The sequence below is a fragment of the Anomaloglossus baeobatrachus genome, chromosome 6 (genome assembly GCF_048569485.1).
Source record: "Anomaloglossus baeobatrachus isolate aAnoBae1 chromosome 6, aAnoBae1.hap1, whole genome shotgun sequence".
Taxonomy (NCBI): Eukaryota; Metazoa; Chordata; class Amphibia; order Anura; family Aromobatidae; genus Anomaloglossus; species Anomaloglossus baeobatrachus.
The window spans coordinates 463349427-463366998 of NC_134358.1; the positions used below are offsets into that span (position 1 = coordinate 463349427).

The 17572-nt window shown below is 45.5% G+C and overlaps 1 pseudogene; it reads left to right on the plus strand.

Annotated features, from left to right (window-relative positions):
* Positions 1 to 15589: 15589 nt before the first annotated feature.
* Positions 15590 to 16482, plus strand: LOC142244446 (protein Wnt-11b-like; annotated as a pseudogene).
* Positions 16483 to 17572: the final 1090 nt, after the last annotated feature.

The window sequence follows — 17572 nt, forward strand, 5'->3', positions numbered from 1 at the left end:
TGAGAGGGACCCTGCCCCAGCCGGGACCTGGGAGCGGAGATGCATATGGATACCATGCTGGGACCGAGACTGGGCTCTACAGTTTCACAGGATATTATATTTTTGTTCAACCTTTTAATTAAACCCTACAGGTCAACTGCCTCTCAGTTGTTTCATTTTAAATAAAAAGTGGAGACATGTAGAGCCCAAATCACGAATACTTGGTCATTCTCCAAATGTTTTTGGACCTAACTGTATATAATCCAAATACCCTCATATGTAATGGTCTGTGGATGCCCTAATGGGGCAACCCCTTTGTAGGGAACCTGAGAGATGATTCATGCTGTCCATACTGGTTTTTGTCTCCCTGCTCTTGCTCTCCTGTCTGCCAAATAGGATGCAGTCATAACAAGAAGATGGTCTTTCAGTTAAGTAGTTAAGTACAGGCATGCTGATAAATAACAGAAAGGAATTAACAGTGCTGACAAACTGCTGATAAGGAATCTCCCAAGTAAAAAGGGCAGCAAGACCATGCTTTATCCATGTTTCTGTGTGAAGGGGAAAGTATATTTAAATACCTGTAGCAATAATGCAATGACTGGCTTACATTGTTATAAAAATTCTCTTTGTATAAATATATTTTATTAAAAGATTAAAAAGCACACAGTGTGTCAAATATGTATAAATCCAGGGCCATCTGGGAATCCATCACAGCTTTTTATCTCTTAACCAGTAGTGTAGTGCAATGTAGGAATCACTGCAGACTTGAACTCTCCGCATCTCTGCTCCAAAAGTTTTATATCTTGAAAACATTAAAAACTAACACTAGCAGACTAGCAATAATAATGTACACAATGTACTGAAAGGGATGGTTCATGGGCACATTTCATTCCAGCAGCCACAATAATAACTGCTCTAGCAAGATAGAATAATAAACAGATAATAAATTCATGCCCTAAAGATCAACACTATTCAATGTAAACTATCAGAAGGGAGAAGCAGATGGAGATTTTCCGTAAGCCAATATCTCCGCCACCTCCAGCTTGCTCTTGTATAACCTTGCCATCAACTTTTACAACACAGTTTTGCCTATTAGCTATATAATATTTTAGCTGTTACTTATTAAATTAATATTTCTCCTTTTTTTCCTGATTAATGAAAGATGCCTGCATTTGCATTCATTCCGAATTTGCAGTTCTAATTAGCAATAACTATAATGTTCACTTTATAAAGCATCAATAACTGTATTTGTTAATTATTAGTATAGCCCTGGCACAGACCTAGTTTATGGAAAGTCCATTTTATTATTCACTATTCTCTTTTTTTTAATTCTGCAGCACCTTGTTTCAGGGAACAGATGCATAGGAAGCCCTCTGCTCAATTATGCAAATCAAAAGTCTGGTTTATATGCAAAATACTGACATTGCCTTCAATACATTCCAGTTTTGCCTCCAAGACGACATTATTTCTTAAAATATTTTTCATACAATTCTGGCATTTCAATTGGCAAGGATTAAATCCTAAAGGCTATGACTTTGAATCCCTCTCCTGCTTCCACCTATGGGAGTTCAAGTTTGAAATATAAATGCTGAATGCTAGCATCTGCGGTGCAACATCATGGTGTCATACAAAGAAATGTAGTGGCAGAGCTGAATTGAATTATGGACATAAAAACATTGCGAGTGTTTGTGTGTATGTTCAGCACTGAAAATTCCAATCAGATTTACAAGTGATTTGTTCAGGATAATTCCCATGTCACTGAATATTGAATACAGAACAGAACACTGTAACATGTTGTTTTACTGCAAAGGCGATAATGTTGTTAACAATAGGCAATAATCAGCATGTTACAAAATGGGGATTTATAAGAGTTTTGTAAATTGCTTGAGATCACAAGTCCATTTTTCAGCATATGACTGTGCCCCAGTTAACATTTATATGATGGTTTTAACTTGCATTTGTTTTTTTTATAAATAACTGGAACGGATACCAGAGACGAAGCTTTGTAAATTAAAAAAAAAATAATGTGAACTTTCCTAATGTAAAGGTTCATCTCTCTCTGCTGTCTAGAATAAAAAAATTATAATTTAAGAATCAATTAATGTAAATGTAGGTTTCAAAAAATTATAGTTTTATAGCTTATTAATTTATTTTTTTTATAATATATATATATATATATATATATATATATATATATATATATATATATATATATATTATTACATGCATTTACAGACATTATCATCACTGTTTCCATTGGGGCTCATAATCTTATTTCCCTACAATTTTTGGAGTGGGGAAAGAAATATGGAGAGAATATACAAACTTACAGATCGTGAGCCACTGAAACGCTGGGGAAAGCTGTAGTGGGAGTGTACCAACTGGACCACAGGGGGGGACCCAAGCCTACCCTGACATGGGAGGGGCTTGACTAAGCGACCATCGAGGTGGATACCAGGTGCCACTCTCAGAGCAGTATCTGAGACGGTGGCAGCTGACCCCCAGGGCAGGGAACGCAGAGACAGACACAGGTGTAGGCCAGTACAGTGGGTATGACAAAGGCAGACAGGTATGGGAAGATGAGTACAGGAATAGATAAATGGATAGGAGCACAGGACCAGACAACTAGCTAGTAGACGGAAAGGCTGACTAATTAAAGGTGTAGCACAGGCACCTCCCCCTTCCTTAAAGGGAACTTGCCAGGTCAAAAAAGCGTTCTGACCTACAAGCAGGAGCCTATGTGAGCTGCTAACCCCTTCCTACCCATCTCTGTGTTGTTATATTGTGTAATATGAAAGTAATTAAATAACGTTTTATTACTTTCATATATCCTATGTAAATGAGCAGGGTCTGTAGCCCCATGGACATCTCATCGCCCTGTGGGCGTGATACCACAGATTTACATCAGCGACGTGACCGTCGCTACTTCAAAATCTCGCGCGTGCGCGCGCTTACCATTCCCGCCGCCTCATCCTGTTTGGTGTCGGCTTTTGACGCGCACTGCGCATGCTCAGAAGACGCCTGCGGTTCCAGTCATGCGCAGTGCGAGTCAGAAGCCGAGAAGCAAGTGCAAGGCAACGAGAATGGTAAGCGTGCGCACGAGAGATTCTGAAGCTGCACAACTGACATCGCTCATGTAAATCCATTGTATCACGTCCACAGGGGCGTGATACCATGGAAAGCATGTAGACGCCCACAGGGCGATGAGACGCCCATGGGGCTAGAGACCTATGCTATTTACATAGGATATATGAAAGTAATAAAAAGTATTTTATTACTTTCATATTATACAATATAACAACACAGGGATGGGTAGGAAGGGCTAGCAGCTCACACAGGCTCCTGTTTGTAGGTCAGAACGCTTTTTTGACCTGAAAGGTACCCTTTATGTATCTAGGGCCTCCCAGCAATGCTGAGAGTCACATACAGAAATGGAGCGCCGGACCTTTCAGAACAAAACAGGTGCTCGCCTGCTCTAAGTGCATTCCTGAAGGACCTGAGAGGAGGCTGCAGCAGAGAAGCACATGGATGGCCGTGGGGGTGCGGAGGAATACGCAGTCTGTCCGCGGCAGTTAGTGAGTTGGCGTCCCTGTTGGAGAGAGCCAAGGTAGTGCAGCCAGGGCTGGTATCAGCACCCAGTGAACCCGAGCAAGTGGGTGGGCCCTGGACAGCCGGGGGGCTACTCACCGAGTTCTGGGGGCCATAGTTCTCAGACCAGCAGCTGCACTTTCCTGGCTGTCAGCCCTTTAAACCCAGCACTTTCACCCAGAGTTCACTGCTGAATGCTGCATGCATGTGTATTGAAGTTCATCTGCAGGTGGAGGTAGCAAGCAATGTGCTGTGCTTCTGTCCCACAGATGAAGAGAGAGAGGAGCCGCAGTGTAGTGCCAGGCAGCATCATCCGGGCCCAGATCTGCCTCCCACCCTAGCTGTATGGGTCCCCAAAAGTTGTATGTGCCCCCCAGAGCTATATAAGCCTTCCCTTAAAGCTGTATGGGTTCCCAGAGCTGTATGGTCCCCCAGAGTTGTATGTGCTCCGTGAGCTGTATTGGCCCCCAGGGCTGTATGGGCCCCCCGAGCTGTATGGGTTCCCTAGAGCTGTATTGGCCCCCAAGACCTGTATTCCACACTCTAGTAATGTGTATGCCACATAGTAATGTGTATGTCCCTCCAGTAACGTCTATGCCCCAGTAACATCTATGCCCCCCAGTAATGTGTATGTCCTCCGGTAATATGTATGCCCCCAGTAATGTGTATGCCTCCCACCAATGTGTATGCCCCCCAGTAATGTGTATGCCCCCAGTTATGTGTATGCCCCCCAGTAACGTGTATGCTCCCCAGTAATGTGTATGACACTCAATAATGTGTATGTCCCCAGTAATGTGTGTGCCCTCTAGTAATGTGTATACCCCCAAGGAACATGCATACCCCTCAGTAATGTGTATGGCCCCATTAATGTGTATGGACCCAAGTAATGTCTATGCCCCCAGCCTCTCTTGTGATGTATATAATGTAGCCCCCAGCCTCCCCTGTGATGTATATACTGTAGTCTCCAGACCTTCCTGTGATGTATATACTGTAGTCCCCCCCCAACCTAAAAATTGCAGCCTGCAGCCTCCCCGGAATTGCCGAAACCATTAGATGCGACAGTCCCAGCACTTTACCTTTCTCTTCCCAATTGCCCTGGTGTGGTGGCATTTGGGGTGATAAAGTGTTAATTGCAGCTCACAGTTGCCACTAAACCCTAGATTAGTAATGGGAGACATCTATGAGACCTCCTCATTACTAATCTGTAAGTAAAGGTAAATAAACACAAACACCTAAAAAGTCTTATATTTGAAATAAAATGCAATAAAACACTCTCACCCATTTATTAAGCCCCAAAACACCCATGCCGGTCTGACGTAATCCACACGTGGTCCCATGACGATTCTAGCTTGGCTATATCTGAAGCTCACAGTGAGTGCCATACAACATGACTGCCCAATGTGAGCTTCAGGAAGAGACTGAGTGAGCAGCGCAATCAGTGGTCATGTCACTCAGGTAAGTTACAGGTACAGCTAGAGGTTCCACGGCCATCCAACTTGACCACAGGGTACTTCATTAAACTCAGCGACCCCACCTGAGGTGAGGTCACTGAGTTTACTAAGATCACCTGAGGTCAGGTTACCTGTGGTCACAGGTGCAGGGCCATGGGAACCTCCTGCTGTGACCACAAATCAACTGAGTGATGTCACCGCTGATCACACGGCTCACTCAGTCTCAGCCTGAAGCTCAAACTGGGCAGTCATTATCATAATATGGAGGGACCCTATGCCAATTTTTTTTATTTATTTTATTATTTTTCATATACAATAAAGATCCGCAGACAGGGTCTGTGATTGGAAGCATCAGACACACTGTCACTTAGCGTGAGGCCGCGTCTGACTGCAACCAATGACAGATGCTGGTGAGCGGGGAAAGCAGTGCATATGCAATGAAGGATAGTGAGTGTCCCGGGAACTGAATGAGCAGCCACGTGAGCAGTTACAGCCACGCTGGAGCTGTATGTCATTCTTATGCGGGTGTCACACGAGACGATCTATCGTGCGATATGTCGTCGGGGTCACGGTTTTCGTGATGCACATCCGGCATCGTTTGCGACGTCGTTTCGTGTGACACCTACGAGCATCTCAGAATGATTGCAAATCGGTTACAAATCGTGTATCGTTTACACATCATTTATTTTTCTTTGCGCCAGTTGTTCATCGTAACCTGGGTAGCACACATCGCTTCGTGTGACACCCCGGGAACGATGAACTGCAGCATACCTGCGGCCGCCGGCAATGCTGAAGGAAGAAGATGGGCTGGATGTTTACGTCCTGCTCATCTCCTCCGCTTCTATTGGCCGGCGTCTATGTGACGTCGCTGTGACGCCGAATGTTCCACCCCCTTCAGGAAGTCGATGTTCGCCACCCACAGCGACGTCGCTCAGCAGGTAAGTACGTGTGACGGGGGTTTAACGACTTTGTGCGGCACGGGCAGCGATTTGCCCGTGACGCACAAACGACTGGGGCGGATACGATCTCTCATGCGATCGCACGATAGATTGTATCGTGTAACGCCCGCATTATTTTCTTTATTTTTCCTTTATTTTTTTTATTTCCCGAGTTGCCAGATCTGGATCAAAACCTGGAATTCCCTGAGAATTCTGGGTCTAGCACTCAGATATGTTTAAAACTGCGTGGATCCAGACTTTTACAGTCTGGGTCCGCTCATCACTGGTTAATGCATACCTGGGGCCTTGCAGGCCTGCTAAGTTACTTGTTTTCTATGGTAGATATCTATGGTTGCGCGTTCTAGGGTTAATGTTTATCAATAATTTCTCATTTTTCCCAAAAAATACATTTGTAGTGACTTTGAGAGGTGTATATATATATATATATATATATATATATATATATAAATATTGTAACGTTGCACCCCGCACCTGGGGGTTCAACTCGCTTGCAGCGGGGTGAGGTAGCTTCAGCAACACATTTACAGTCTTTTTATAAAAAATTCCAGCCGTTTATTAAAAACTTGTCATAAATGGCAAACATTAAACATAACAGGCCTCTCCTGGCTTAAGGCAAAAACATAGCACAACCACATACCGTGGGCTTCCAGTCCAATACAGTCTCTATTGGAAGTGTGGCGCCCGTACACACTGGCTCCTGCCAGGGAACAACACTTGCTGTGGCTCCTTCCAAGAACCCAGAGACACTCTGCAGACTCCTGTCTGTCTCTCCACTCCAGGAGAGCTTTGTTCCAGTAGCCACAGCACTAACCAGCCTGGCTTCCACACTATTTCCAGTCTAAACCCAGACTGAATTCCAGAGCCCCGTGTTCAGCCTCCACACAGGCTGATACACCCAGAGCTCCCTGCTCTGCTCTCACACTCTGCAGAACACACACTGAGTCTCCTAAATCAGACTGAACACACCCACAGGTGGAGGTCTGTGATTCCAGACCTGCACAGCACACAGGCATTATTAAAGGGAACCTGACCCTTATATGCAGAAACAAGCCTTTGTGGAACTACAAGTCCCATAGCAACCTCTTCAGTTTAATATCGCAGCGACCTTCTCCACTGCGACATATAGCAACCATTTACCACATTGGTGGTCGCTATCTCACAATATATATATATAAAATACCCAAAAGTGACACCAACCTAAAAACTGCACCCGTCAAGCTGCTGAAAACCACATGGAAGAAGTTTCTTAACCGTTCAGGTGCTTCACAAGAACTAAAGCAATGTTGAAGGAAAAAATTAAAATTTTACTTTTTGCCACAAAAATGTATATTTAGCCCCAAATGTTGCAGTTTCACAATTATAACAAGGGTAAATGCACCATAGAATTTGTTGTGCAATTTCTCCTTAGTACGCTACCCATATGTGGTGAAAAACTACTGTTTGGGCAGGAATGAGCGCCAATTCAGTTTTTGAATGCAAAATTGTCTTGAATTATCAGCGGACACAATGTCACATTTGGAGAGCCACTAATGTGCTTAAACAGTGAACCCCCCCCCCCTCAAGTTTATCTAGATGCTTAATTAGCACTTTGAACCCCAAGTTGTTTCAGAGTTTTATAATGTTGAGTCGTGAATATGAAAAATAAATTTTTACCCCAACAATGTTGCTTTAACACAAAATGTTTCATTTTCACAAGGGTAACAGGAGAAAATGCACCCTACAATTTGTTGTGCAATTTCTCCTGAGTACGCCAATACCCCATTTGTGAAAAAAAAAAAACACTAATTGGTAGGGCTCGGAAGGGAAGGAGTGCCATTTGAATTTTTAAACAGAAAATTGGCTAGAAACGTTAACGGATGCCATGTCACGTTTGGAGATTCCATGAGGTGCATAAACAGTGGATCTCCCCCACAAGTGACCACATTTCGGAAACTAGACCCTTCATGGAATTTATCTAGATCTGTGGTAAGCACTCTGAACCCACAGGTGTTTCACAGAAATCTATAATGCTGAGCCATGAAAATAAAAAATAAATTTTTACCATAAAAATGTTACTTTAACCCCAAATTTTTCATTTTGACAAGGGTAACATGAGAAAATGTATGATACAATTTGTTGTGCACTTTCTTTGTTTGTTTGACAATATCTCATATGTGGTTGAAAACTACTTTTGAGGCACAGTACAAAGTGAAGAAGGGAAGGAGCGCCATATTGGAGATCAGATTTAGTTAGAATGTTTGAGGGTGCCAAGTCCCATTAGCAGAACCCCTTACGTAGCAGAACAGCAGAAATCAGGGAGCATGTTTCATTGTGGGACAAGATGACGTTTTCGCTATACAATTTTTATTTACATGTGCCTTTTTATTTTGCATTTTATTCCACTTTTTTGTAAGTTATATGATAAAAAGATATTGTTTTTGCTATGTTTCTTATTTAATTTATTTATGGTGTTCACTGAAGAGGTTAATAACGACTTGTTCTTGATGCGGCGATACCAAATATATAGGTTTTTTTACATAAATATACATATATATTTATTGTCATTTTTTTATTCTCTACTTTCTGATTTTTAAAAAATATTATTACTATTTTAACTTTTTGTTTACTTTTATTGCTTTAATCGCACATATAATGTATTGTAATGCACCAGCATTGCGATACATTATATTTGTCAGTACTGAACTCCTAGCATAGTCTAAATGGCTTCCTACAGCTGGGTTACCCGGAAGTCATCATGATGGCCTTGGATTGCCATAGGAAAGATTGTGCACTTGCGATGACGTCGCGAAGGCACTGATTGGCCCTTTCCAGTCTCCTAAATACTGCGATTGATATCATAGTATTTAGGTGGTTAAACAGGCACCGCTCCTGGCTGTGAGAACCGGAACTCGGCTGTCATGTCAGGCAAGCTCCTGGCAGTGATCACGCGTGCATAGCTCCTGATCTCCTCTGCATGTGTGATCCACAGGATGTACTGGTATGTCCAAGGTCGTGAATGGGCTAAAAATAACAAAAACAATTGTAATTCTCTGTCATGAGATAACCGTAAGATTGCTTTGTCACCTATCTAACTCTCAATCAAATACCCATCAAAGTAACTACTACCAAGGGTGTTAAAATGCTGGGCCTAATAGCACCTTTGTGAAGACCCCCTTCAAATGGATAATAACTCAGGGTAATCCTATTAAAAGTCATATTCCCAGAATTTAAAGAAAACAGCAATCCCGAGAAACTTTGGTATGAATCTTAAAGGGACAGTATCGCGCTTTTTTATTTTTGTATTAAAAATAGTGATTCTGAAATCAAGTATTTCTAATACAAAATGAAAATCGTAGCTTATTTACTTTTTCTGTTATTCTAATTTTACTGTATGCACTGGGGGCCATGTTGGATTTGCTGTGTGTGTAACGACAGTTACACACTCCTTTATGGCAGCCCCTGTGCATAGAGAATAGTGGTCGCTATCCAACCCTATGTTTAACGTTACAGTGGGCGTATGCTGTGACCTGGACGCGCCCCCTGGGCTGTCCAGATCACAGCAGAGGGAGGAGTTCAGCCGCCATCATCGTGGAGCTCACAGCGTATGCTGTTTGCTCCACTTCCCCCCTGTCAACCGCCGGGATGTGTGAGTACAGGCCGCCTCCCCTCCCCTGCCCACATTACCGATGACACCGCCTCCCTCCGCTCTCCCCAGCCCCCGCTACTGCTACCGCTAGTGCCGCTCCTCGCCGTTCCCGTCTCCGCTGACACTCCATCCCTTCGCTCTCCTCAGCCCCCGCTAGTGCCGCCCCTCCCCCTCGCCGTTCCCGTCTCTGCTGACACCCCATCCCTTCGCTCTTCTCAGCCCCCGCTAGTGCCGCCCCTCCCCCTCGCTGTTACCGTCTCCGCTGACACCCCATCCCTCCGCTCTCCCCAGCCCCCGTTACTGCTACCGCCGCCCCTCTCCCTGCCGTTACCGTCTCCGATGACACTTCCTCCCTCCGCTCTCTCCAGCCACCGCTCTGCTCGCCGCTGTATGTGTGTGCCCTTGCCCCACTACATGCGAGTACCGCCACTGATGCTGTCTGCACGGCTGTGTATTATCCTCTCCTGTTTGATAATATCTGCTGAGCCGTGTATCTAATCCTCTCTTGGGTGATACACAGCTCAGCAGAACGCATCACCCAGGACAGGATTAGATACATGGCCGTGCACACAGCATCACCCAGGACAGGATTAGATACACAGCTCAGCAGACAGTATCACCCAGGACAGGATTAGATACACAGCTCATCAGACAGTATCTAATCCTGTCCTGGGTGATAATGTCTGATGAGCTGTGTATCTAATCCTGTCCTGGGTGATACTGTCTGCTGAGCCGTGTATCTAATCCTCTCCTGGGTGATGCTGTGTGCACGGCCATGTATCTAATCCTCTCCTGGGTGATGATGTGTGCACGGCCGTGTATCTAATCCTGTCCTGGGTGATGCTGTGTGCACGGCCGTGTATCTAATCCTGTCCTGGGTGATGCAGTCTGCATGGCCGTGTATCTAATCCTGTCTTAGGTGATGCTGTGTGCACGGCCGTGTATCTAATCCTGTCCTGGTTGATGCGGTCTGCACGGCCGTGTATCTAATCCTGTCCTGGGTGATGCTGTGTGCACGGCCGTGTATCTAATCCTGTCCTGGGTGATGCTGTGTGCACGGCCGTGTATCTAATCCTTTCCTGGGTGATGCTGTGTGCACGGCCGTGTATCTAATCCTCTCCTGGGTGATGCTGTGTGCACGGCCGTGTATCTAATCCTGTCCTGGGTGATGCTGTGTGCACGGCCGTGTATCTAATCCTGTCCTGGGTGATGCTGTGTGCACGGCCGTGTATCTAATCCTGTCCTGGATGATGCTGTGTGCACAGCCGTGTATCTAATCCTGTCCCGGGTGATGCGGTCTGCATGGCCATGTATCTAATCCTGTCCTGGGTGATGCTGTGTGCACGGCCGTGTATCTAATCCTGTCCTGGTTGATGCGGTCTGCATGGCCGTGTATCTAATCCTGTCCTGTGTGATGCTGTGTGCACGGCCGTGTATCTAATCCTGTCCTGGGTGATGCTGTGTGCACGGCCGTGTATCTAATCCTTTCCTGGGTGATGCTGTGTGCACGGCCATGTATCTAATCCTCTCCTGGGTGATGCTGTGTCCACGGCCGTGTATCTAATCCTGTCCTGGGTGATGCTGTGTGCACGGCCGTGTATCTAATCCTGTCCTGGGTGATGCTGTGTGCACGGCCGTGTATCTAATCCTGTCCTGGGTGATGCTGTGTGCACGGCCGTGTATCTAATCCTGTCCTGCGTGATGCGGTCTGCACGGCTGTGTATCTAATCCTGTCCTGGGTGATGCAGTCTGCACGTCCGTGTATCTAATCCTGTCCTGGGTGATGCTGTGTGCACGGCCGTGTATCTAATCCTGTCCTGGGTGATGCTGTGTGCACGGCCGTGTATCTAATCCTGTCCTGGGTGATGCTGTGTGCACGGCCGTGTATCTAATCCTGTCCTGGGTGATGCGGTCTGCATGGCCGTGTATCTAATCCTGTCCTGGGTGATGCGGTCTGTACGGCCGTGTAGCTAATCCTGTCCTGGGTGATGCGGTCTGCACGGCCGTGTATCTAATCCTGTCCTGGGTGATGCGGTCTGCACGGCCGTGTATCTAATCCTGTCCTGGGTGATGCGGTCTGCATGGCCGTGTATCTAATCCTAGCCTGTGTGATACTGTCTGCTGAGCCGTGTATCTAATCCTAGCCTGTGTGATACTGTCTGCTGAGCCGTGTATCTAATCCTAGCCTGGGTGATACTGTCTGCTGAGCTGTGTATCTAATCCTAGCCTGGGTGATACTGTCTGCAGAGCCGTGTATCTAATCCTGTCCTGTGTGATACTCCTGCTGTCCTTGGTGACACTTTAGACATTTCTGGTCACCAACAAAATGGCTGTGCACTGTGTCCCTACATGTCATTCTCTGTTATCCTTTGTAAACACTCAGATTGGGAGGTGGAGGCGACATCACACAAAAGGAGAGCAGACTCCGCCCACTTTACTGCAAGCTGTAACGTGAGCTTTTTCCTACAGTGGGATTTCTGTAGGATTTCAGAAGCTGCTCCCCCTTAGTGTTTAACAGTGGAAACAGTGGAAAATATTAAACTTTTAAAAAAAATTTTTACATTTTGCTCAATTAAAAAAAGAAAATAATATTTAAGCAAAACATTAAAATAATATTACTTTTCATTTTTTCAGGTATTTAATTTTTTTTTTCTGACGATACATTCCCTTTAAGAGAGGAGATCCAGAGAGTTGTGACAGAAGAGTAATGAATGCCAATCCTTAGTCACCCATCATCCTGCACTGATCTACTGACTAGAGATGAGCGATGTTCGAGGTTTGCCAATTTCATGTTCGAGGGATTTTGGGAGGTGTTCGAGTCGTTCAACGAACTTGAAAGATTGGCTAAAAGTTCGGCAGTTCGAGTTACGTTCGAGAACGGTTCGATCACCAAAAGTGTGGTTTTTTACAGCTACGTGTGCAGGGAGCCATCGCTGGCAGCCTGCGGTAAGATGGTAACCAGGGTAAATATCGGGTATTAAAGCAAAGCGCTTTGCATAGTAACCCGATGTTTACCCTGGCTACATGGGCAAAAATCCCCAAAAGCCACACAGAAGCACTTCCGTGTGACTTCCGTCAGATGCCGCTGCAGTCTGTGTCCCGCTCCAGCCCCATCCCTGCGGCTGCCTGCTCAGCAGTGTCCACAGCTGCCCGCACTGTACGGTGTCCGCAGCTGCCCACACTGCAGTGACAACAACCGCAGGGATGACAAGCGCTGCGTCAGGAGGTTAGTGAAGTTCCTTACCTGCGGTGATGAAGTCCTGCCCTCCCGACATCAGCGATGTCACTGTTCTCCATGGCCGCTGCTTGTCACATCTCCTCTCGCTGCCGACCCAAGACTGTCACTACCGGTGATGTCACAGGCACTCGCGATACATAGTTGTGAAGGCGACGGTCATTGAACTCAGTGACAGCTCTGCTAACAGGAGTGCAGCACCGCAGGTAATGTACCTCGCTATCCTCCTGACAGCAGAACTTGTCATGCCCTGCAGTGACCTGGGCTGACCTATTGATGTTAGCTCAGGTCACTGCATTGCTCTCCCAGCCAATGTGAAACATTTTGTTCTTCATTGACTGGGACATGGTATGGATCGTCATGGGACCCCCTTAGATTACACCAGACCTGCATTTGTTTTTCTTTCTAATAAATTGGTGAAAGAGGGAATGTTTTGGGGAGTGTTTTTTCAAATAAAAATGTGTTTGTCGTCTATTTTTTTTTATTACTGACTGGGTTGGTGATGATAGACGCCTGACATCACGAATCCCAGGGCTTGATGCCAGGTAACATTACACATCTGGTATTAACCCCATATATCACCCCGTTTGCCACCGCACCAGGGCAACGGGATGAGCTGGAGCGAAACACCAGGATTGGTGCATCTAATGGATGCGCCACTTCTGGGGCTGCTGCGGCCTGCTATTTTTAGGCTGGGGAGAGTCCAATAACCATGGACCTCCCTAGTCTGAGAATATCAGACCCCAGCTGTCCGCTTTACCTTGGCTGGTGATCAAATCTTGGGTGGACCCCCACGTGTTTTTAAAATAACAGCGTGGGGTGCCCTCAGTTTTGGATATCCAGCCAAGGTGAAGCTGCCAGCTGTGGTCTGCAGGCTGCAACCGTCTGCTTTACCCTACCTGGCTATCAAAAATAGGGGGAACCCCACGTCATTTTTTTTTTTTATTTATTTTTTTTTTTTTGGCGAAATACAAGGCTAAACACCCCTTAGTGCCACATGAAAGGCACCAAAGGGTGCAAAATTACAAAATGCAGGAGGGATTCAAAAAGAGGAGCTTTCATAGAAGCGCCATCATCTGGCGCTGTATCCAACTCTTCCAGCAGCTCTGGAGCCGGGTGGCTTGCTGGGTAATAATGAGTTAATACTAGCTTTGTTTTACTAGCTAGTATTAAGCCAGAGATTCTTAATGTCAGGCAAGTGTGACCCGGCCATTAAGAATCTCCAATAAAGAGTTAAAAAAAAGGCACCACACAGAGAAGAAATACTTTAATAGCAATAAATTTACAGACACATTAGAGACTCCATGTTTATTACTCCCTGTCATCCCTCCACGATCGATGGTCTTCTGTCTTCAACCCATGCAGCTCTGCTACATCAGACAGCACAGCATGGGAGGAAGAACGCTGCTGCTCCCGTGCAGTGTATTTACTCAGTGAGTGAGCAGAAGCTGCGTGCTGTAAGCGGTGACGTCACCGCTGACAGGCGGGTTACCATAGCAACGGTGCTCCGATCACGTAATTCCCAATGCTGCTATTTACCGGCTGTGAAAGCTAGCCCTGCATGTGGGCTGACTCTGTAAAGAGCACCCACATGCAGGAATGGGAAGCTGACCATGTGCCAGAGCATTTTCGCGGAGATGCTTGAACGATCACCGCGTACCGGAGAGATGCACTGACAAGACCTAGCAATGACGTCTAGCCATGTGACCAGTCTGTAGCCAATGAGATAATAGACACGTGACTGGTCACATGCTATTTTGAGGTCCTATCATCAGTGCTGGTTACCGGGAGGATGCAGCGATTAACGGAAGGAAAAGCGGCGGGAGACAGAGTGCAGGACGCGTCGCGGTGACCTGTAAGGCTACTTTCACACATCCGGTTTGAGCAGTTAGGCTCAATCCAGCTGTGAAACCTATGCAACGGATGCGGCGAAAACACCACATCCTTTGAATAAGTTTTTACATGCGGCCCGTCCGTTTTTTTCCGGTTGCGGCGTGCTACTGAGCATGCGCAGTGGAAAAAACCGCATGCGGCGGCCAGATGCGTTTTTTTTCTGCATCGCGCCGCATCCGGCATCCATAGGCATGCATTGAAAAATGCGCTGCAGAGACCGGATGCGGCGCGATGCGTTTTTTTTGCCGGAGCAAAAAACGTGCCAGGGAACGTTCCATCCGGCCGCGGCATCGGCTCAATCTGCCGCATGCGGCAAAAACCGGACCGAACGCAAGCCCATGCGGCACAATACGGCACTAATGTAAGTCTATGCAAAAAAAACCCGTAACCGGCGGCAAAAAAAGTGGTTGCGGTTTTTCTGCAGAGCGCCGTATTGTGCCGCAGAGCAAAAACCGGATGTGTGAAAGTAGCCTAAGTGTTATGGCAATGTTTACTAACTGTATGTGCACATGTATAATGTGTTTTTATGTGTTTGTGTTGGCCTCCCATTGTTTTCAATGGGGTTCGAGTGGTTCGTCGAACGGTTAGTCGAGCGTTCATCGAACTGAGCCTCCGTTTGATGAACCGAACTCGAATTCCAGGGGGGTGGCTCATCTCTACTACTGACTGCGGTACAGAACTACATGTAATCACCAGAGGAGGACGCCCCGCACATCACTCACCCGCCCGCATATCTCCCCATTTATCACACACCTGCAATGGCTTTACTTCATTGCTGGTCTTCTTACTTTTTTGTTATTTTGGACCTTGTGGCACCATCCACTAGTTTGGTCTCACAGTTAATTGCAGTTCAGTATCCATGAATGAAAATGAGCACTACAAACTGCTGAAAGGATTGGTTCCTTACCAAATCCAACTCTGCAAAAGAAACCTTGAATTTGGCAGAGTGTGGTTATGGCAGCCAAACAAACCAAACTAATATGTCAATTTTCTCCACACTTTACCCCAGAATTGCACAAATGAACTAGAGTCTGCTTTTGTGGATTCCTTGGCTTCTGCTGCTATTAGTCACACAATTGCAAGAGCCAGTGTTTCAGGGAGGTACCCACATACTGCTGTGGTGTATCTGCTGCTGAAGTTCCTGGATCAAGCTTTTGGTGGGGAGGGAGCAGAAACAACTTGTGTTATTGGATTCAAATGGGATTTGCCTTTGTTGATACCCAAATAAAATCTAGCAAATTTGGAACGCAATCTACTAAGCTGTATAATTTGTATAACAATATTGTTGGTAAACAGGTACTATTGGACTCAATGGAGACAAAGGCCAAGTTCATCGGAGTGTCTGGGTCATGTTCAGTGAAGACTTGTTAGAAGGGTCTCCTGGATCTTCCCCATGTCACTGATGAGCTCAAGTTCAAGTACTTGGCTGTAACCAAAGTCATCCACAGATAAATGGGGACCTGTAAACATTTGGTCAATAAGGAGTGGGATATCAGGCCAGTTAGAGAATCTGAGTTGGTTTCTTTGAAAAGCTCACCTGACAAGTGCACCAGTAACCCTAAGCTGGGTTCATACGGAACACAAGATCAACTTTGCAACAATTCTTCACTGAGCAGTGACAGCTGTAACATGATGTGCTGCAGTCGTCGGTACAATGACTATTCGGAAACCATTGTGGAGAACTGCCAGTGCAAATACTACTAGTGCTGTTATGTCATGTGTAAGAAAGTTTAGCGGATAGTAGAAAGATAATTCTGCAAGTGAAGTAAATGTTCAGTTTTTAATTTCCTAATTACTTGACCTTGTAATGATGAAAATGCTTCTTGTCTGAAAAGCGGATCTGAAAGCAAATACTGAAAATCCCCAATTTTGTAACTGTGGAACTTAAGAACTACTGCTGCCTATATGTGTCACGTGTATAAGCACAGACTCAGGGTCAGCTTTTTCATTTACCATCCGGAACCATGCACTTTAATTGTGGGGGGGGGGTTTCGTCTGGGAAATTAAGGGTTAATTCTTTCACTGGTGCAGCAGCAGACTTGCTCAGCTGTCAGCACTTAATCACTTCCATCTGAGATATAAGTCATCTGCTTCCTGGGTATTGTGCTGGTTATTCTATCCAGTCAGGAGCTAGCCTGGGAGCAGAGAGGATGTGGTGGTTTCTGCTGTGTGGTCTGCTGCAGTATGTGCAAGTTAAGTGTTTTTGTTCTACCTCCTTTCCCTAATTATTCCTCACCCATATTTCCTTTATTGTTCCTGGTGTACATTTTTGGTGTGTGTGAGGCTTTTTGTTACCCTTGTCTGTTGTTCTGTGATGGTGGGTTTTTGGGCTCTATCCGGGTCAATTTTCTGGGTGGTTGGAACACAACTGTTAGGGCCTGGACAGGAGACAGGGTCACGTTAGATGCTCGACGCTGACTACCTCTAAGTCTACCATCAGGATAAGGGACAGCTCAGGGTCCCTAGTTGTAGGGTCAGCCTAGAAGCCCTGTACCATCCTATTCCCCCATATCACCCCATTACAAAATGTCCTGGAAAGTATGCCATTGGTTGGTGTATAACAAACTAAATAATCATTCATGAATTTTAAGAAACAGCTTGGACAAGAAGCATAGGTGTTGACTTGTCTTTGTTTCCAAGTGTTAGAACCTCCCCTATATTACTCCTTGATTGTGACATTATTCTATGCAATACAATGTACTATATTAACATTATTAGCATTCTATCTAATTTGATTTGACATGAAATAAACAAGTAATGTCAATCCCATTGTTTTTAATATTATGTACGTGTTTCTCATGTGTGATGTGTTACAAGACCGATGTATTGTGTACGTATAACA